This window comes from Lissotriton vulgaris, chromosome 5 (assembly GCF_964263255.1).
Source record: "Lissotriton vulgaris chromosome 5, aLisVul1.2, whole genome shotgun sequence".
Lineage (NCBI taxonomy): Eukaryota > Metazoa > Chordata > Amphibia > Caudata > Salamandridae > Lissotriton > Lissotriton vulgaris.
This window is the reverse complement of record NC_141693.1, coordinates 93,018,608-93,041,437: the sequence shown is the minus strand read 5'-3', so window position 1 is coordinate 93,041,437 and position 22,830 is coordinate 93,018,608. Positions and strand designations below refer to the sequence as shown.

Here is a 22,830-nt window from a genome sequence, read left to right as displayed (position 1 = left end):
TCAATCAATCATTTGTAAAGCGCACTACATACCCGCGAGGGTTTCAAGGCACTGGGGGGGGGCAGGGGGGGATACTGATCGAACAGCCAGGTCTCGAGTATCCTCCTGAAGGTCAGAAGGTCTTGGCGGCGGGGTGGAAGAAGGATCTCCCTACGGTGGTTGTTCTTCAAATGCGCGGGACGGTGGCGAGTGAGAGGTCGGCGGAGAATTGCTGGCGGTTGGGGATGTAAGCCCAAGTTCAAGCTTTCAAGAACAGGAGGCAAGTCCATTTCTGTCAAGGCAGCCAGAGCATGGAATGCTCTTCCCCTGGCTCTTCGGACTGCCCCCTCACTCTCTCAGTTTAAGAAGGGACTTAAAACCCATCTGTTTAATTTCACTCTGTAATTTCTTTGTATGTTATGTTGGCTGCCCCTTTTCTCTTTTGACTCACCGCGCCAGGATACTCTTGAGTAATAGAGCGCGTAACAAAAGGCTTTATAACATAACATAACATGTAGAAGGAGAGCTGTCTGTTGAGGTAGGCTGGGCCGGTCGTGTGGAGTGCCTTGTGTGTGGGGGTGAGGAGCTTGAAGGATATCCTCTTGTTGACAGGGAGCCAGTGCAGGTTTCTCAGGTAGGGGGTGATGTGGCCGTGGAGTGGTACGTCGAGGATCAGTCATGCCGAGGCGTTTTGGATGCATTGTAGTCATTTGATGAGCTTGGTCGGGGGTCCCGCGTAGAGGGTGTTTCCGTTGTCGAGTCTGCTGCTAATGAGGACCTGGGCGACTGTCTTTCTTGTATCTGTCGGGATCCATCTGTAGATCTTGTGGAGCATGCTCAGGGTGTTGAAGCAGGAAAAGGAGACGGCGTTGACTTGCTTGGTCATTGAGAGCAATGAGTCGAGGATGATTCCCAGGTTACGTGCATGGTCGGTGGGTGTCGGGGCTGCCCCCAGTGCCGTCGGCCACCAGGAGTCACCCCAAGCTGAAGGGTTGGAGCCGAGGATGAGGACCTCTGTCTTGTCCGAGTTCAGCTTCAGACGGCTGGTCTTCATCCAGTCGGCGATGGCCTTCATTCCTTTGTGGAGGTTGGCTTAATCTGCGAAGTGGGTTGGACTGTTGTTTCACTTTCTTACTCAGAGGCATCCTGACAAGCCCTTTGTTTTTAGAAAAGCTTGACATGGATTTTAAAGGCACACCCCACTTAGCATTATTTTTCTACTCACTATGAAGTGTACCTAAGACGACGATCACTCATTTTAAATCTTCTCATTTGAGGAGGGCACACTCCTATAGTACTCTGCACTTACCAATGTGCTCCATCAGTAAAGCATAGTCACATGGGCATTATCCTTAGAAACCTTTCAACTTGACTTAGTTTTGAATAATTTACACCATCCAGCCACATAAAGTCTAATAAAATGTGACACCGCAATAAAAAAAGTTGGAGAGGGAACCTACCTTTCCCACCAAATGGAATGCTTCAGGACACCTAGCAATTGAAAGAGGTAGACTGACTGAGCTACCATTCTGTTTGTTGGGACACTGCACCGCTTTTTGAGTAACCCGACAACATGTGAAACTGGTATCCTTATTTGCCGATGCCCATTCCCTGCACCGACATCCCTGCAAGTATTTTGAGTGTGTGTGTATAAATGGTAGGTAGCATGCTGTTTACAAGTGTGTGAATGCTCGAGCCAGTAAGATCCAATTTGGATTGCCCTAGAATTAACATAACACAAGACATAGCATCCTCAGACGGTATATAGTGGAACTGACTTTATTCCTGAACTGAAGGGAATAGTCCTAGATACTGTGGAGGGATGGAAAGAGGGCTGCCTTTAGAAATTCTCTGGTAACCATTTTCGCAGAAGATTGCTGATTGGTTCATCTTGAGCACTATCATTTCTTTGTTGGTGTGGATATTGGTGTGAGTCACCAGAATCCGTTGACAGAGGTGTAGACGTTACTGGACAGGCCCTGGTGCTTCTGTCATTCTGTTGAGTGGACCATCCAGGACGAATCGTGGGCATTTTATCTATACTCCTACTTGGAGACAGCCTCCTAACTACCTGCTATGAGAACCATCATCTTACAGAAAGACTGTATCTGTGCAGCAGCTGGAATATGAAACTTGAAAAGGAACCACACCAAAATATTTATGGAACTTCGGACAGTGGATCCACATCACCTGTCTGGAATTCCTGTATAAAAGAGTGACCCAAACTTTTGCACCTAGTTCCAAGCTTTTTGACTGAACAAGGCCAGGGCTACCCTTTTAAAGCTGCTGTTATCCAGGGTTGCATCACTGAAAGCCAGTCTCCCAAAGGTGAGAGAACATCATCTCAAATCTGTGCATTGCACTGGAGAGATGTGAGTCTCCCTGAGACCTGGGAGCGTGTGTGGCTGCCTGCTGAGAGGTGTAAAGGGGTGACCTGTCCAGCTAAAGCCATCTGCACGATGAGGCGGAGGAGCCGAGCCACTTAAACTAGACGAGGAGCTGCCCAAGAGAAGCAGGTTGCGGTAGGAGTGTGCCCAGAGTTAACCTGAGTTTGATCATAGGATCTCACAGCCCCCTTATGCACCTAGGATTATCCAGCCTAAACCCGCACCTTGCTAGTGCTTTCTTTCCAGTGACTAGTACAGATGAACACCAAGTGACCTGTGCAGACTCAGCATTTGTTGAGAGGGCAAGATCCCATTGTTGATTCCTAGAAAAAGAAGTGAATTAAGTTTACAATTACAAATAAGATAAATGCACATAAAACTCAGCCAATTTTGCGCAACTTCTGCTTGGCAAATATATAATCAGCAGTGTTTTTGTTGACATTCCTAGTGGGATCCACTGGCAAAAATAGTGAATACAGACATTCTAGTAGGCTTGTTAATGTTTGCCTATGTGCTTTTTATACAGACATAATCCTGACTAGAGCATGAGTCAATCAATCAATCAGGTGGTTGGTCAAGCGCAACTACTCGCTTGAAAGGGTCTCAAGGTGCAGGTGGAGGGGCGGCAGCTGCTGGCCCGTCCAAGGCACTTTGGTTCAGTCAAGGAGCCAGGTCTTGAGGTCCTTCCCGAACTGAGGAAGAGATGGGGATTGCCTGAGGTGGAGAGATAGGGTGTTCAAGATCTTTGTTGCAAAGTCGAAGCATCTTCCTCCGTCTGTGGTCTTGGAATGGAATAGCGTGTCCTCTCTTCTTCTTCGCTCTCTTCACTGCCTTCCTATGGCTGACAGGGTCATGTTCAAATCTTTAGTGTTGGCCCACCGTGCTCTCCATGGCCTTGGGCCCCTCTACCTTCAGAAGCGGTTTTCCTCTTACTCCCCGGCTCGTGCCTTGCAATCTGCGACCCAATGCCTTGCCCGGGTGCCTTGCTTTAGGCTTCAGAGGATGGGCGGCAGTTCCCTCATGGTGAAGGCCAGTGTTGCCTGGAATGCCCTCCCCCTTTCCCTGAGGTCCATCCAGAACCCTGTCATCTTCAAAAAGAAACTTAAGAATCACCTCTTTGTTTGTTAATTTCCTTTTGTACCCTCTCAGGCATCGCGCCGGGACACTCTCGAGTAGCCGTGCGCGTTACAAGTGGACTCAACATAACATAACATAACATATGTGAGACGGTGTCTAGGGCCAGTTGGGCAGAGCCGAGGTCTCTGGTGGTTGCGTGGAATGTGAGGCGGTGGCTGAGGTATGAATGTCCTGCATCATGTTTGGGATTTGTAGGCATGTGAGGAGCTTGAAGGTGATTCTTCTGTTGACTGGGAGCCAGTGGAGGTTTTTCAGGTGGCTGGTGATTTGACTGTGGCGGGGGATGTTGAGGATGAGTCTGTCGGAGGCATTCTGGATGTTCTGCAGTTTCTTTATGAGTTACTGGGTGATGCCAGTGTAGCATGAGTTGCTGTAGCGGATTCTGCTGTGGACAAGTGCATGGGTGACTTTCTGGACTCAGTGGGGATGAACTTGAAGATATTTCGGAGCAGGCATTGCGTGTGGAAACAGGATGATAAGACAGCGTAGACCTGGCAGTTCATAGTGAGTGAGAAGTACAGGATGATGCAGAGTTTTCGTGCATGGTCTATGGGGGGATTCCAAGTGCTGCGGGCCACTAGGAGTCGTCCCAGGTGGAGGGGTGGAACAATGCATCAGACTTCAGTCTTCTCCGAGTTGAGCGTGAGGTAGCTCTTATTCATCCAGGTCACAACAGCCTTCATTCCGCTGTAGAAGCTGTTCTTGGTGACTGTGAGTTCATTGGTGAGGGATAGAATCAGCTGGGTGTCATCAGCATAGAAGACAATGTTAAGTCAGGGGTTCCTGATGATGGCTGCAAGAGGGGCCATGTAGATGTTGAAAAGAGTAGAGCTGTGTGAGGTGCACTGGGGCACTCCGCAGCTGATCTCTGTGGGTTCTGAGTGGAAGGCAGGTAGTCTGACTCTCTGTGTTTGGCTGGTGAGGAAAGAGTGGATACATGCCAGGGCTTTGTTGTGGATGCAGGCGTTGTGGAGTCTAGTGCAAAAGGTGCAGTGAGAGACGGTGCCAAAGACGTCTGAGAGGTCCAGGAGGATAAGGGCTGCAGTTTTGCCTCAGTTGAGGAGGGCGCGGGCATCATCTGTGGCGGTGAGGAGGGCAGTTTCAGTGCTGTAGTTGCATCGGAAGCCGGATTGGTCCAGGATGTGGTTTGCTTCGATGAACTTGGAGAGATGGGCGTTGATGACTTTCTCAATGACCTTGGCTGGGAAGGGGAGGAGAGAGATGGGACTGAAATTATTGAGGTTCTTAGGGTCATCAGAAGGGCTTCCTCAGCAAGGAGTTGATCTCTGTGTATTTCCAGTCTTCAGGGAAGGTGGCAGAGTTGATGGTGCAGCAGGGAACGGGGACAATGGTGGTGGCGACTCTGTTGAAATTGTGACGCAGGCAGGGGCCAGATGATGACCAGGAGTGGATGCTCATCATGATGTTGAGGGTGTCACCCATGGTGAGGGGAGTCCATCTGAGTACTGTCGGTTAAAGGCTGGTGTCGTTGGGTGCAGTGATTGTGGGTGGGGTGGGAGGGTCTTCGGTGTCAGGGCTGTCAAGGCTGTCATAGATCTCTTTCATCTTGCAGTGGAAGTAGGTGCTGAAATTGTTGCAGAGGTCTTGGGACGGGGGAATGTCTGTGGTCTATGTGCTGGGTCTGCAAATTCTTTGACCACCTTGAAATGTTCTTAGATATTGTCTGTGTGGACATTGATCCTTTTTTTTTTTGGTGAACCTTTATTATTACTTCAAGCAAATACAAGCATGGGCCTACAACCATCCCGGCCGGCCGCTAGTCAAGTCGTAAGTACAGCAAATCAATGTGGGAAAATATAGCAGCCCGAAAACCGGGGTCTAACAAGTGTCCAGGATATGACTTGTATTCAAGCGTACTGGCCGAAATTGAGGATTCATGAAGGTTCATTTTACAATAAAGAAAAACTAAGAATCAATGCCGTACGGTCATACATGGTCCTACAATAACAAGCATGAATCAGGAAATCCGCAAATAATGCAAAATACAATTGAAGTATTGGGGGTAAGGTATACGAGTCAGGATAAATGTGAACACAAACCCGTTCCGTAGCAAAGCTGCACCCCCCCCCCCCTCAAAATGAAACATACTGTAGGAAACATGAAAAACGACGACACCAAAAAGGAAGATAGACAAAAGGGCCATAGAAACAAATAACGGACAAATTAACAAGCCCCATCCCCCTAACCCCCACCCTGCACGCCTGCAGCAGGCCACGGCCTACTCCCCCCCCCCCAGCAGCGTGCCTGTCGCCCTAAATAAGAGACCTGAAATATAGAAAAAGAGGAGAAAGAAGAAAAGAAGAAAAAAAAAAGTGGAGAAGGGCCCTCGATCTTGCCACCAGGCCCCACCCTCACCCCCGCGCACAGTAAACATCCTAAAAGCAAGATCAGAATAGCCATGGAAAACAATAATCACCGACAGCACCGTCAATAAAATCCCCGCCGAGTGTCCCCCAAATCACCGTCAGCCATCAATAAGTCCACTGGATCCTATGCGGTATCACCCCTGGCCTTTTCTATCAGTAGTTCCAACATACGTCCACTTATCAATCAGCATACAGAGCGGCGTGGAGGGTCCAAGTGATCCGGGCGGACTGGGCCGTGTTATTACTCCATGGGACTTCAGCAACCAAAACCCAGCCAAATATTTATGTCGGAAATCCGTCTGTATCGGTATCGACCCCGAAAACATCCTCAAGTCCGAACACAGTCTCACCATCCAAGGAGAGAGAGTCACACCATACAGCAAGCGCTGAGACGTCGCCGGGGCAGCCCAAGACATAGATCGGCGTTGTTTCCCCAGCCGCTGATTAGATATGTGCCCCGACGAGTCACTCACATGTACTACAGATCTGTTCAAGGCGATCTCATGAGCCTGGTCTTCCGGCGTCTCCACGAACTTAGGCATAGCTGGAGCACTCTGCACTGACATAGAGGCGGGCACGTCGGCGCTTCCTTGAGATCGAACAGTGCTCGTGTCGAACGGCGGGACAACAATGGCGGCCATCCTTCTTCCCAGGTCCCGGGCGTTACGGATCAGGGTCGCATGCAGGGTCGTTAGAGCAGCCAATATATCTTCGGACGTGGGCTCTTTCTCGTGCCGCCAGACCCCTGAACTCTCCCGCTCGGCAGCTTTTCTATCCAGATGTGGTCTGCACAAGAGGGTGCCAGCCGCCATCCTAGCTAATCCGGCCTCGTCCTTCTTCACCTCACCTCGGGACCGGGCCCCACACCAGGGCGCAACAAGATTCACAGCGAGGACCCAGAAAGTCAAGGCAGGCTTCCCAGCGAAGGACCACCAAAGGGCTAAACAAAATCGCTGCCACTCCCCGGGAGCCGCCCGCCGATTCCGGGGGAAGTCCTTAGTTATGCCCGGACACAACACTGGAAAGGGGGCCAAATATCATGCACTCCCCTCGATCCTGCTTTGCCACGCATCCCCACGAGGCACTCCGCTAGATGGACTGAGTCGTCACTGTCGCGATTGGCCCATCAAACCTCCGGCGCCCTCCGGCCGACTCCTCACTTCCACCAATGGCCGCTGTTGTCACAGTCGCGGCCGGCTGCTCTTCTCACTCGACACCCCGGTCCCAGCTCCGTGAGGGCCGCAAAACGGTCGGGGACATTTCTTCGGGTCTGCCACACGTAGAAGCCTCAGGAGCAAACGGTAAGTGAAAGTTTTCCTTCGCCTACTTAAATATGTTGTTACGGCTCGAGATAATTGCCAGGATGTATGCGCGGGGTGAGAGGGCTCACGGAGCCGAGCGTCTATGCGGCCATCTCGGTCGCTAGCTTGGCTCCTCCCCCATTGATCCTTTCTTGTAGGGCCGCTCTCTTTCATTTTGTCGATGAGGTAATGATGTGCGGTGACAGTGGACTTGAAGGCTGAGTGGTCTTCCGGGGTCTTGCTGCTCCTCCATCTCTTCTCCAACCTTCTACAGGTTTGGCTTGACTCATGAAGGGCAGGAGAGAACTAGCTGGCTTTTTTTGGGTGTAGTTTGCTTTGGGCTTTCTCCAGGGGAATCAGTGAGTCGACACAGCCAGATATCCATTGGTGGAGGTTGCGCCCTGAGATGTTGGCATCTGTGGATGTCTGTCGAGGGGTTTTGCTGAGTGAGATGGTAAAGTGTTGTTCTGTGACCTTGTTCCAGCTTCTGCGTGGGCAGAGGTGGGTGTGGTGGTGTACGGTGAGTTTGGTGTAGGAGAAGTAGATGGAATAAGTCTTTTTCACTGATAGGAACGAGGTGGTGTCAGATACGTTGTTTCTCTTAATCACAACTCATGCTCTCTGTGACTAAAAAAATATTTTAAAAATGAGTGCAAATCAATTTCTGCAAGTGGAATGTAGACCTTTAGGAAATGATGCTGGTAAATGCATGTGCATATGTAAGTATTTACAGAAATCTGGGAATTACAAAGATATCAAGGAGTCCTTTTGGAATGTTTTAGGAATTTCCAAAATATCTACTCCACAAGTTGGAGAAGCCATTGCTTTCTCTGCCTCTGCTGCCTGGTAGAGCAGGCAGAGAACTGGGTAGGACAAGCAGAAACTGACAATGATTACTGTCCTCTACCAGCCCCTGCTACAGTGCGGTATTCCTGCTTGTAGGTGGAGGATATGAGGTCTTGGTGTTGGCATTTGTTTGGGGTAGTTTAGATCTTGTCTAATGGAGCCCATACTGTGCCTGTGGCTATCTCTGGAATATTAAAGACCCACGTTGACATATTGTGGGCATTCTTAGTAAACATTCTGGCTCACTAGTGGTCCATCTTTAAGATACACATATTCTTGTTGACATTATGGCAAAGCTGGCAAAACAGTGTACCATCCTTGATACATCATGGCTATTCTGGATTTAGCTGTGGTTGTGCATTGCATCCTTATGGCAGTAGCACAATGGATCCTACCCTTACTTTATTGTAGCCATTCTTAACATGATTTTGATTATCTGTGGGATAACAAGAGGAAGATACCTGCCACACTATGGATATCTCTAATATCTAATGAAGGTGATGGATGAACATGAAAGGTAGCATCCATCCAACGGTGACAGGTTCATGTATAAACTGATTCTATGTGTAGCCAGTGAGGAAGGAGCGGATCCATGCCAGGGCCTATGTCAAACCAGCATTTGTATCATAGATCCAAAGGAGGGGTCAAGGGGCAACTTCCAATTTCCCAGTTGGCAAACACCTCCATATAGGTAACATTTTCAAAGCTTCCCAAAATGACTAGATCGCAGGATGGGACATGAGGTCCCCCCTTGGTTTGCTAAAGTTCATCTACCTTGGCTGCCAATGTGTGAACGGCAATGGTTGCACCTCCGGGTGATCTTGAGGCAGGGCTAACAGTCACCGTTACGTTATCCACTCTCAGATGGTCCGCCATAGCACTCCAGAACTCTAAATCTTCTTCCACGTTTTTGTGAGGGCGGACCTTGAGGAGTCGGCACTCTTCTGCCACTGCCCACTCCAGTAAATCAGTCCGCCACTTAATCCATGACAGAGGGGTCGGGCTAGCCCAGTGGACTGCAATACGCTGTCTGGCTAGTGCCAATCCCAGCTGGACAAACCTATACTGCATTTTTCTGTCTTTGATAGGGAGAGATAGCAAACCTAATAATAGGCAATGTTGTTTTGTCAACTTCACCTTTACTGCTGTCATTCTACCCACCTCACATATTATCTCTTTCCAAAAGGGCTGTAACATTCTATAGTCCCATGTGACATGGCTGAATGTGGCCGGGGATCCACCACAGCACGTACACTTCACAGAGCACCCAATATAGGAACCACAGTGTCAAATATGCACTGTGCAGGTTGTAAAACTTAAACCTGGCATTGCTTGTCACCTCCTGCGCTTGTGCCCGAGCTCGCCTCCACTCCTGATCAGTGAGTGGGGATCCTAGATCCCCATCTCAAGATCTACGCGCAGACAAGACATTCGTCTGTCTTGCCATCACCTTTATTTACATTGCATCATGCGTGTTTGTAAAATGCATGCTCACCCTTTGCAAATCTTGACTCTGACTAATTGTTGTTTACTGTTTGCTGTTACAGCAATTCAGAGCAATAGTGATCATGTTTTCAACATTAGAAGACTAAAATGCTGAGTAGACCCCAACAAGGCTCAAACATGTGACAAGGAGATAAAATTCAATTTTCTGAAGAGTATGTAGTGGTCCACTGAGCCAATACACCCACCTTATTGATAAGCATATTACTAAGATTTTGATGGAACCATCACTACAATTCCCTATGGCCTGATCATGTAGGACCAGAGTAACTTCTGCTGTCTGCTTCTGCAGGCTCAGTGTAAATGAGGTGTAGTACTACATTAAGAACCATTAGGATTTGTTTAGCTCTTTTGTCTGTGAATGTGAGATTTGTAGAACATTTGCTCTTTATACCCTGCACTGTCAAAGTAGATTCTAACTCATAACATGTGACTGAGAATCTACTTATAAGGGCTCGGATGGGAACGTTATGCTCGGAATGATGCTATACATTTTGAATATTAGGCATAACAAGAATTTCTTAATTTCCCATAAAACATATACTACTTTAACCAACAGTCAGATAAATAGAGCTGAAATCCGCTGTATTGCCACAATTTTTTCAAAGTTTTCTGAGAAATGGTGTGATGCAGCGACACTGAAGAGGGTAACTCTTGCCCTACACACCTAGATGGTACTGGAATATTTCACTACTCTTCATTCAGTGTCTCTGGAGCTTTAGTCAATTTATGGAGTCTTGTTTTGTAAAATACAGCATTTGAACTTCTGTTTTTAACAGCATTTGCTTTAAGGGTGGATGTGGCATACTACCCTCCACTCAGAACCACCATGATGGAAGTTGGCATCCTTTGCTAGGCTTGCTTGATTGGTCCAATACAGGCAGGCATTTATTAGCCACCAATTTTAATCTTCACCTACCACTGCTGGAATTAGAGTAGCAAGGATGCCATGGGCCATGGTGCAAGCAAGGTGAAAGCCCCTTACCTGTTGGGGTAGTAACATACAGCATTGTCAGAGTTCAGTGGGCCCCTCGTACTTGAACCCTGGTGCCACGACACCTTCTGCACCATGGAGCCACCCAAGTTAGCCTGAGAGAAAGGTAAGCAGGTCCAGTCCTCCTTCTCAGACAGCAAGGCATCCTTAGCAGCAGGGCAGTGCCCTAGCAGCAGAGCAGTCCTTCCTCTGTGATGTCCACAAGCCCAGGAGTTTTCTGAAGAGTTGGTCTAAGGGCCAATATTTATTCCTGGTACTAACCTTTGTGTGCCACATCTGGTTCTGGAAAGTTCTTTGCTTCCCCTGTCAAGGCTGCAAGAAGTCTGGATGACACAATGATGGCATTAGGTTCCTCTGTGTGTGCTGGGAGCAAGCCCTTTGAAGTGCAAGTAGAGCAGGGCACAGATCTGCCACTATCCTGCCCACCTCTAGTCTCCTTTGTGTCAGTGACTGGGGGAATACATAAACCCTAACAGTGGAGCCAGTCTCAGTCATGTGTCCCAGCACACTGGCAGAAGGCTCCAATGGCTATGGCAGGAAAATGCCACCTTTTTAAAAGTGGTATTTTCAGAAATGCAACTTAAAATCCAGCTTTATCATTAAAGAGGATTTTAAATTATAATTAATTTGAGTCCAAAAATTACATTTTTATCTACTTCCAGTCCAAAGATATCACTATTAAATGTAATAAGGTAACCCTGTGTTAGTCAACGGGAGAGATAAGCATTACAAAATGGACGTCTTTTAGTGGTCGCCAGGGGTCACAGCTATGACCCCTGGCTTGCCTCCTGTAAACCCTGTCCTCATATGCGGTAAGGAGTGTGACAGAAACAGAAGTTAAAGAAGGCTCTAAAAAGCATTGTTTACTTTCTGTATCCCTAACCTACATCATGCATTTGGGTTTTTCCTGCATCCCATACGCATCTCCTGCAGCTCCTGAGCATGTGAAGGGAGCACAAAATACAGGAGAATGGGAGAGAGAGGTGGTAGAGGGGAAAGACTTGAAGGGGGAAATAACAAAAGAATGAACAGGAAGACAAATACAGGTGTGTGTGTGTATGTGTGTACATGAGAGAGAGAAAGAGCCAGAAAGAATGATTGAAGAGACATCAGCGAGATGGCACAGATGTGGGAGATATAGGCAGGTGTGACAGAGAATAAGAAAAATAAGAGTGATAGATGATAGGCCTAGGTGGCAAAGAGATAGCTGAGAGGCAGAGAGAGGAGAGGACTGCTGAGAGGGGATGACTGTGTGAGTGTGTGACACAAATAGAGAAAAAGATAGCAAAGATAGACAGTAGTAGAGGAAGAGTCTGTTGTGACAAAAATGAAAAAGAGACAGCTGCTACTAGACAGCTGAGAGGCGAACGGAAGCAGAGAGAGAAAAAGAGTGATAAGACAGAGGTTAGAAAGAAGATAACGAGATGCAGGGAGATATGGAGATGATAGTGAGACAGAGATTGAGGAGAAAGAGATAGACAGGGGCATAAGAGAGGTGGGAGACAGGTGGAAGAGATGTGAAAAATAGAGAGAACAGGTGAGAAAGTCAAGTGAGAGAGGGGAAGATGTGAGATATTATAAGGAGAGCAATAAGTAGGATGTTGTGATAGAGAATGAGACAGGAGGGGAGAGTAAGAGACAACAACAGGAGACAGAGATAATAAATACTGAAATATGAAAACCAGACAGCCATGTGGACAGTGAATACGGTTCAAAGGTAATTTGACAGCACTTCCTGCAATGTCATTATGGTCAAATAACATATGATGTCACTTCCACTACCCCAGGCATTTTAGTGATTTGATGTCCATGTCTTGCAGTAGTGAAAACAACTTCAGGAGTTTCTCTCTACCAGGACATTAAATACTTAGACTGACATGTTCTACTTTTTAAGTACAATACACCCTGCCCTATGAGCCTTTAGGGCCTACCTTAGGAGGGACATATATCTATTAAAAAGGAAAGCTTTGCCCTGGAAAAAGCTTTAAGGAGTTAGGTTGCAATGGCCATATAAAACTGCATTAGAGGCTACAGTGGCAGACATGAGTGAGGCATGCTTTAAAAGGCTTCTTTAATGGGTGGCACAATGGATACTGCAGTCCCACTAACGCAAAAATAACAGACGATGGATGGAATGCTGAACAAATCAAACATTTAGCCCAAGTCACAGATTTGGGTTAAACACATTTTTTTTTGCCAGCAATGCCGTTCCAGTTTAAACCTAGCCATATGGAAATCAGTCTCGACCCTACGCCTCATGAGAACAGTCCAGCCTGAACTGCCAAGCCAGGACCTCCCTGGACTAGAAACAGGCATCCTAGGACCGGTTTTGAAATATCACCCCTCATCAGCCAGGCTAGCTTGAATCCAGTGGCATAGCAAGTATGGGACCCATGTCTGGGCATACCCTTCCCACTTAGGGCGACAAATGCAAAAAGAACATATGATGGACGTAACGCTGAACAAATCAAACATTCACCCCTGTCACAGATCTGGGTTAAATCCATTGTTTTTTTTTCAAGCCATTCCATTTCAGTTTAGGCCAAGCCATATGCAAATCAGTCTTGACCCTGCTCTCCCCATGGGTAAAGTCCAGCCTAACTGCCAGGTCAGTTCCTAACTGTACCAGAAACAAGAATCCTTAGACTGGTTCCTGGATATCACCCCTCATCAGCCAGGCTACCTTGAACTGGTAGTGTAGTGAGCCCTGGACCCATGTCTGGGCACACCCTTCTCAATAAGGGCGACAAATGCAAAAAGAGCAGATGATGGACAGATTGCTGAGCAAATCAAACATTCCCCCCCGTCACAGATCTGGGTTAAATCCATCAGTTTTGATTTGCCTACCATGCCATTTCAGGTTAGCCCCAGTCATAAGCAAATCTGCCTGGACCCTGCTCCTCATGGGAACAGTCCAGCCTGAACTGCCAAACCAGGTCCTCCCTGGACCAGAAACAAGCATCCCGGGACCGGTTTCAGGGTATCTCTCCTCATCAGCCAGGCTAGCTTGAATCCAGTGGCATAGCAAGCATGGGACCCAGGTCTGGACATAACCTTCCCACTTAGGACAACAAATGCTTAAAGAACAGATGATGGACACAATGCCGAACAAATCAAACATTCACCTACGCTAAGCTTACGTAGTTTGCGAAGTTTGCGCTACTTCGAACTACGTGAATTGCGCATAGCACAGTGCAAACACGCGTAGTGTAATGCAGCGGTCCTTTTTTGCTTGATCGTGGTCCTCAACGTCAAGTTGGTGACCACGAGCAAGCAAAATGACATCTCGGTGAGACTTTTTCCTTGTTCTCAATCAGCAACATCAAGTTGCCAATCGCGAGCGTGAAAAATAAACCTCCCAGCAAGATTCTCAACGCAGGGAGGTCAGGTTTCTCAGTGCGAGTGGTCGCGTATGCTCGCAACCACTCGCGTTGAGAAACCACTAGTCCGCGTTGAGAAAGCTGCAGCTCGAGTAGAAAGCTACTCGAGCGGCAGAAAATGACCACTTGCACTGTGCAAAATGAGGTTTGCACTGATTGCACAGTGTGGACAATCATCTGGCACTGTGCAATCAGTGCGAACAGCATTTTACACAGTGCACTACGCAGTTCGCGTAGCTACGCGTAGCTTGCATAGTGCGAAGTGCACTTCGCAAAGCTACGTGTAGCCCTACTACGAGACCTACGCCCAGGGTTAGCATTCATCCATCTTTTTTTGCTCACCACACCACCCAAGTTTGGACCCAGCCATTTTCAAATTAGTCTTGACCCTGCGCCTCATGGGAACAGTCCAGCCCAAACTGCCAGGCCAGGTCCTCCCTGGACTGGAAACAAGCATTGGGAGACTGGTTTCAGGGTATCACCTCTCATCAGCCAGGCTAGCTTAAATCCAGTGGCACAGTGAGCATGGGACCCACGTCTTGGCGTACCACTAGTAGCATATAATTTTTATGCCCTGGGTACATGTAGTAGTACTGTACTAGGCACTAATAAGTAAATTTATTGTGCAATTATGTGTATATCAGTTTTACCACATTTAATAGGATAGAGCACAAGCACTTTAGCACTGGTTAGTAGTGGTAAAATACACAGGGCCCAAAGACCAATGAAAACAAATTCAACAAAACAGGAGTAAAGGCAAAATGTTTGGGGGTGACCTTGCAGAGAGGTCAAAGTGCAGCGTAACCCCACTCTAGCCAAGAACCACAAGAGAATAATCAATACCTTGATGAGCTAACCTGCTTAGGAGATAGAACATGGACAATGGCCTGCTACTGCACATCCCCTTACCAGTTCTATGCCCCTGAACTCAGTTGGATCCCTCTGTTCACACTCTCCTGAGCTACTAAACTGACCCATGGGAAACCCTTCTCCTCACCTGTAGACACAGTGGGTGGAGCATTTAACCTTAACATTCTCACAGACGCATCCCAGGAATCAGACAGTATAACCATTGCCAGCAAAGTGGCCCCTTGTACACCATGGATCAGACTTCTGTTCCCAACCCAAGGGTCTCTAACTAGGGGCTTTGGGTAGGCCTCACTTTCAACCTTGGTGCTCGCAAGGAGTTCCCTAATTGCTCCTGAGGCTTACAAGATCTTTGAGGTTTCTTAGAGTTGGGGGTATCATTTCCAGGTATTAGGCACCCTACTTCCACTCTATCTCCCACCACCTCAGAGGTGGTATCCTGAGACTGTCCCCTCAGCCCATGGTCTGTGCCCTGAGGCAGGTCAGATGCCTGGCAAGCTAGGAATTCTAGGCAGGAACTACCACCCGCCTCAAGGTTGGCACACTCTGTCGGTGTCATGCAGGGGTCTGGCTGGTGCAGGTCTCCTGTCCTCGATCTCTGTGACTGCACAGGCAGCACCTCCAGTCAGAAGTAGCCTCACTAGGGGCAGTCTTGGGGTGCTCTGCTCTCAAAGCTGGTAATCTCTGATAAACTGGTTCTCCCACAGTGGACTGTCTACACCTCCTACCCCTCGCTCTCCATCTGGGCCTCTGTGAACTCTGTTTGAGAGCAGTACCCGCAGAAGCCTGAGCATTCATAGTGTCCTTGGTGCTCATCCCTTCCGGAACGTCTAACACCAGTGGAAACTCATTTCGCAGAATGTAGTCAATGGGCATCTAGGGACTAACTGTGACCCTCCTCAGGACCACTTTCCAACCCCACTCCAGGAGTACCAGAGTGATAGGGCAGACAAAGTCCTGACCAGGATCCTGGCTCACCCTATACTCCCATTCACTGTGGTCTGATGGAAGTGATGAGTCTGACACGTATGGATCATAAGTCTACCCTCAGAGTCTATCTCCCAACTAATGGAGACTAGGTCATGTTCTACCATCTGCCTCAGGGGACTGATTCTCCCTAAGGCCACAGTGGCAAACTCTGTGTGGTTCCCACCAATGGGTAGATTATTGGTGCAGACAGTATTTCCCTGCTTGTGTTTTAACTTGGAAAACTTGGAAAACGCAAAGCAACAAAGTTGGAAATGAGATGCCCGGGGCCACTGCCCGCTGGTAACCTCAACCCTGTTTCTCAGGAGGGGCAAATGACCACCCTCCCCCCCAACTTACTCTGTGACTTGCCTGTATCACCCTGGGCTTCCCCTTCATTCTGCTGAGGGGGTCCTGTACCACCCTTCTTGGAATCACTCACAGATACCTTCTTTTAGACTCTGTACACCCTTGTGCTTATTCAGCGGCCCACCTCCTTGGCAAGCTCCCTAAGAACAGTGAGCTTGCTTTGAATTAGATGTTGGCGCAGCTTTTGAAAACAATTAACAGTTACTGAACAAGTACTCTTGGGCAAGCAAATTGAACAGCCCATTGAAATCACTCACATCACTGCCCTTCACCCAACCAGAGGTAATCCACAGAATCTACCCAGGACTGGGGACCCCACAGAGAGGGCCAGGTCCTACACACTTGTTATGCAAAAGTATCTATTATTTTATTATTTTTGTATGTCTTATTTTGTGATTATTCAACAATTCTGACAATCAGCACTAGTCCAACTAAGCACATGAGATGCCGTGTCACATAGCTTTGGAAGGCAGGCCAAACCTACCAGACTGTTTTCTGCCAATGCTGAGCCACATTTTGTTCACTGGTCTTCAAGCCATAGCTTTAGTAGAAGCTTCATTTGCATTTGTCTCACAAACGTTGTCGCATAAGTTTCACCTATCAATGGCATTAAAAGGCTCACGTAATCAATTCAAATTCTTTATTCAGTCAAATAAATATAGACCATAAAAGCACATGATATCGCATACAAATTCATAATATAACAATAATAGAAGTACAAATTTACATTAATTTAGGTAATCAAAGAAGAACGCAAAAAAGGCATTTTTTTTCAACTATTGATTTTGCCATATTTTTTGGGGTGAAATTTGGCCAATTTAAAAGATCTGTTATCAGAAGCCTGCCTTGGACCTCTCTGGGTTTCTGACCCTGCTGGATCACATCTGCTAGTTTTCACATGATTATGTTTATGACTATTCCTTTCGACCAATGTCATTAGGACTAACTGGACAACCGGACAATGATACAGTTGGAAACGGTTTCCAGAAAAATGTATAATGTGGATTGTGCTTGTAGTTATGATAATTGAAAGCCGGCATAAGGTGGATACCTTCTGATTATTCAGGCTGGAAATCCTGAACTGGCATACATCTTGATTCCTAGTATGTCCTCACCAATCAATTTTCCGGCAAACATACAGTACAGGGGAATGTATGACATTACAACGCATAGTATTACAACGCACACCTTTACAACACGGTCAATACAACGCAGCTTCCATTACAACGCAATCCATTGCAATGCATATTCCATTACAACAGAAATTATTATTCTAACACCGCCAGGTGCTAACCTCAAAGAAGGTGCTGGTTAGTGCGGAATATGCATTGTAATGGCATGCGTTGTAGTGGCATGCGTTGTGATGGATCCTGCATTGTTTTGACTGCGTGGTAAAGGCATTGCGATGTAATGCCGTTGTTGTAATGCATGTTTTCCATTGCAGGGTTTTCACCCTCTCGACTACGAGAGACCTCCACACACCCCTGTTACGCCCCATCTCCTTAATAATTTTTTACTTCTGGTGTGATCATGGGACCTGGTGGTGTGCTTCAATGCTCTCTCCCTTTCTCTTTCACCTTCTCTTTCTTTCTCTCCCTCTTTGTCTCTCTGCCTCCTCCTATTTCTATATCTGCCTCATTCTCTCTCTCGCTTCTTTCTGTCCATCTCTTTTACTACTCATTTTGATGTATCTCCGTTTCACTGTCTAGATCACTTTCTGTATGCTTGCGCTATCAACATCTGTCTCCCTCACCTTTGTTTGTCCTCTCACTCTGTCTGTCTTTTGCTCTTTTTCCTTGTTCTCTCTCTAACTCTTTTCCCTCTTTTTGATTCTCTTACCATCGGTCACCCTCACTCTCTTTCTTTCATTCTCACACCACCTCTCTATATATTTGTTCCACTTTTGTCTCCCTGTATGTTTTTATCTTACTTCTACTCTCTCTCTCTTCTTTTCTTGTTTTGTGCTCAGCCTCTTTCGCACCATCTCTTTTTCTTTCTGTTGGCCTATGCGTAACATCTTTTAGTATCCTGCAACTTCTCCCTCTCCATCCTATTTCGTTCTCGCTGTAGGAACCTAATTCTTGCTTTATGCTCTCTCCTCCCTTCTCTCTTCTTTCCCTATCAATTTGTACACAGTTGTTTTTAAAAAATGTATTAGTAGTATTACATATAACGTGGTTCTAATCCCAGGCAACAGTGGAGTGATTTAGATAGGGCATAATTTATGCGACTCAATGAATATTGGCACTACAATTTAAGAGGCATTTTACATAAGTAAATAAAACAGTGATGCAATACAAATAGCAACATCAGTGCAATTAAGCTATATAGTTCGGTAATATGTGTAGGTAACAGACACATTTTAAACCTATCAATCTATACAACCCCTTTTCTTCCAGCTATAAATCCACTCCAGCACATCCCTAGACAAAGAAGGCCTGATTCACTAAGGTAAACTTAGACCTGAAGTCTAACTTGAGACCTAAAATCTAACTTTAGGTACAAAGTTAGACTTCATGTCTAAAGTTAGACTTCATGTCTAAAGTTAGACTTCATGTCTAAAGTTGGACTTCAGGTCTGAAGTTAGACTTCATGTCTAAAGTTGGACTTCAGGTCTGAAGTTGGACTTCATGTCTAAAGTTAGACTTCATGTCTAAAGTTAGACTTCATGTCTAAAGTTGGACTTCAGGTCTGAAGTTAGACTTCATGTCTAAAGTTGGACTTCATGTCTAAAGTTGGACTTCATGTCTAAAGTTAGACTTCATGTCTAAAGTTAGACTTCATGTCTAAAGTTGGACTTCAGGTCTGAAGTTAGACGTCATGTCTAAAGTTGGACTTCATGTCTAAAGTTAGACTTCATGTCTAAAGTTGGACTTCAGGTCTGAAGTTAGACTTCATGTCTAAAGTTGGACTTCATGTCTAAAGTTGGACTTCATGTCTAAAGTTAGACTTCATGTCTAAAGTTAGACTTCATGTCTAAAGTTGGACTTCAGGTCTGAAGTTAGACGTCATGTCTAAAGTTGGACTTCATGTCTAAAGTTAGACTTCATGTCTAAAGTTGGACTTCAGGTCTGAAGTTAGACTTCATGTCTAAAGTTGGACTTCAGGTCTGAAGTTAGACGTCATGTCTAAAGTTGGACTTCAGGTCTGAAGTTAGACTTCATGTCTAAAGTTGGACTTCAGGTCTGAAGTTAGACTTCATGTCTAAAGTTGGACTTCAGGTCTGAAGTTAGACTTCATGTCTAAAGTTGGACTTCAGGTCCGAAGTTAGACTTCATGTCTAAAGTTGGACTTCAGGTCTGAAGTTAGACTTCATGTCTAAAGTTGGACTTCAGGTCCGAAGTTAGACGTCATGTCTAAAGTTGGACTTCAGGTCTGAAGTTAGACTTCATGTCTAAAGTTGGACTTCAGGTCTGAAGTTAGACTTCATGTCTAAAGTTGGACTTCAGGTCTGAAGTTAGACTTCATGTCTAAAGTTAGACTTCAGGTCTAAAGTTAGACTTCATGTCTAAAGTTGGACTTCAGGTCTGAAGTTAGACGTCATGTCTAAAGTTGGACTTCAGGTCTGAAGTTAGACTTCATGTCTAAAGTTAGACTTCATGTCTAAAGTTAGACTTCATGTCTAAAGTTGGACTTCAGGTCTGAAGTTAGACGTCATGTCTAAAGTTGGACTTCAGGTCTGAAGTTAGACTTCATGTCTAAAGTTGGACTTCAGGTCTGAAGTTAGACTTCATGTCTAAAGTTGGACTTCAGGTCTGAAGTTAGACTTTATGTCTAAACTCAGACTTCAAATCTAAATGTAAACTTCAGGTCTAAAGTTTAGGTCTGATTCACAAAGATCCTCTGCACTTGTGGCGGAGGTCCCACCGCTGAGGGGGAGCCTCTGCACTCAGAGCAGAATCCAGACAATCAGCATTTTCATTGTAGAGATTCTGCCCAACTTGTGGAGACTTCCCATGACTGCAGGGCCTCCGCCATGAGTGATGAGGCCTGATCCTTTGGAAATCAGGTCGTGAGACTTCAGGTCTAAAGTTAGACTTTAGACCTAAACTTAGACTTCAAGTCTAAACTCAGACTTCAGGTCTAAACTCAGACTTCAGGTCTAACCTTACAGTTCAGGTCTAAACTTAGATTTCAGGTGTAAACTTGGGCTTCAGGTCTAAACTCAGACTTCAGGTCTTAACTTAGAGTTCAGGTGTAAACTTGGGCTTCAGGTCTATGTTTACCTTTGTGAATTAAGGCCAGAGTGTGTGAATCATTGAGTGACAGTATTTCTAAGCACAGATACACCCTAAAGTATGTTGGTGCTATGAGAAGAAAAAAAAGAACCACAGGACAGAAATCAAAGAAGACCCAAGAACAGCACATCCTGACAGAAAAGATGAGATTTAGGTAGCTTAGGGCACCTGGTGTAATTTTCCTCTTGTCGAATAGCAATAGGCAGGTGATTATAAAGTGATGGATAGAAAAATGCCCCGAACCTAACGCATGTGAAGTAAGGACAATAAAGAGAAGGTGTAAATCTGACCAGATAGCATGAGAAGGGGCATAAGATAATAATCAAAATGGCATAAATTGACAAGAGTGGAGATTGGTAGAAACGTATCATGGAAGAGGTTTAGGCACATGGCACAATGTATATGTCTCTGTGAATGGCAATGAGAAAGTGAAATGGCACAGCTGAGCATACAAGACATCACCAAGAATGTCAGGAGTGCATTCGACCCACAATATACGTTCTTGCTTATTTGTGTCAATGCGTCATTGCAAGATTGATCTAAAAAGTCAATGCCCGGGAGCAATGCAGAGGGCTTGATTCACAAAGGGCCTCTGAACTCATGTCGGAGCACCCGAAGTTTGGGGGAGTCTCCTCGCTTGGGCTGAAATTCTCATTGTGGAGATTCCACCTCATGTGTGAAGAATCCCCCATGATTGTGGGGCCGTCTGCTACGAGTCCGGAGGTCCTTTGTGAATCAGGCCCAGAGCATCTGACAGAGGGGCTTTCATGGGTTCTCTTCATCAAGAGTGCTATCTTCAAAACTTGTAGGCCTCATCATATGCACAAAGCTTCGGCAAACCTGTGGCAAGTGTCGCCGAGTTGAGGCATCAGGATAATACCCATCCCAAACTCCACCTAGTGTATGTACTTACATGTTTATCAGTTCAGCTAAGATTACTTTGCACAAGAGAAGATGACTTTCATATCATGAAGCAGTTCGAAAGACACAGATTACTACACCGACAAAGACCAAGTGTCCTTGTGCCTAAAGGAGAATCCATGATCTGATGTGTCAACCATGTGCACACAAAATTGATTGAATTAGGATAATTCTCAAATCAGCAAAAGTGAGAATAAGAGGAATATTATTCTTATTTCGACTGAATTTACGTCCTAAACAAATACATTTTATGTGTAATAATTTTGTTGGGTTTGATTTTCCATGGCTCTGGAACATCTCAACACAGGATATTCCTCAACACAAGCTTTGGGTTAGCAAGTTGTCTGAAGAGTGCACAGTACTTCCTCTTCTTTTCTCCTTTCCTTCTCATACATATCATGTTTCCCTTCATACCGCCCTTTCCAGGAAGTGTTTATTCTGGTATTCGGGAAAGTGTGGTTACCTGTGATCTTCATGAGTGTGGACCTGGAATTGTATCCGATTTGAGGCCCATCTCTCATGCCTTATTTTTCATCTTTACCCATACCCCTAAAGTGTCAATGTTTTTCTTTCTTTTAGAGGGTGTTATCCCCCCATTCCTGCCCGTTCTGTTTAGATGTATTTCCTTTGTATTTACATTCCTGCTGCATCAGAGTTCTCGCATCCTGTGGTGGTGGGGATTTGTCTGATAGTGTTGGAAACAAACTATAGACAAGCTATGGATGACCCCTACCATCTTCCACTACCAAAATGTCCCTGGCATTAATAATCTAAATGCATGCTATACAATCCAAAATACCAGGGTATCAATCAACAAATAGGATCGTATTTCTAAAATAATCCATTCATCGAGACTTGTATATCTATGATAGGCCTTTAATCTTAATGCATTTTAGATTCTTCATTCAAAAAATATTCACTGCACTTTTAAATAGTCATATTGCTGATTTAATCTGGCGTGAAAAGTACTACTTTCAGAAAAACCCACAAGAGAAGCCAGAATTTCTCCTTGTATCTGATCGGCCTCATCAATAATGAACACATCTAAAGGCGCCCTGGAAGCGCGCGCCCTTGAACGGGATCCCACGTGATGTGCATCTTTTATTCTACAACTCTGAAAGTGTAAACTAATTGCCTTTTTTAAATGTATTTAATGAGAATAAAGAAACAGCCACTGAGATGTTTAAAGGAGTTTTGAAATTATAGATAGCTGGAAACATTGAAGAAGGACTCGGTCTGCAGAGATCTGCTTCCTTGAGTGGGAATGGGAGATGTGATTGCCATTTGGTGCAAATTTTCTGATCAGCAGGAACTGGCAATGTTTGCCTAAACCCGTTGAACTCTGTTGTGGAGACAGAGCATAGATGATATTAGATTCCTCAAAGTAAATACAAAAATTTGAAGGTGATCAGATAGACTTCATACTTTTTTTTCAGTTTAAGAAATTTTTATTACGTTTTAGCATGTGCAGATATTTTATTAATATCCCTTTATGTGATTTGTTTATTTTTTCTGCACTTTTCCCTGTGGGTGGAGATCCCCAATGCACAAATGT

At 45.7% G+C, this 22,830-nt stretch overlaps 1 protein-coding gene across 2 annotated transcripts in view; it reads left to right on the top strand.

Moving 5' to 3' along the window:
- GARNL3 (GTPase activating Rap/RanGAP domain like 3) overlaps positions 1-22,830 on the top strand; it is a 1,096,377-nt gene that overhangs the window by 602,862 nt on the left and 470,685 nt on the right. The gene's annotated exons all lie outside the window — the stretch shown is intronic.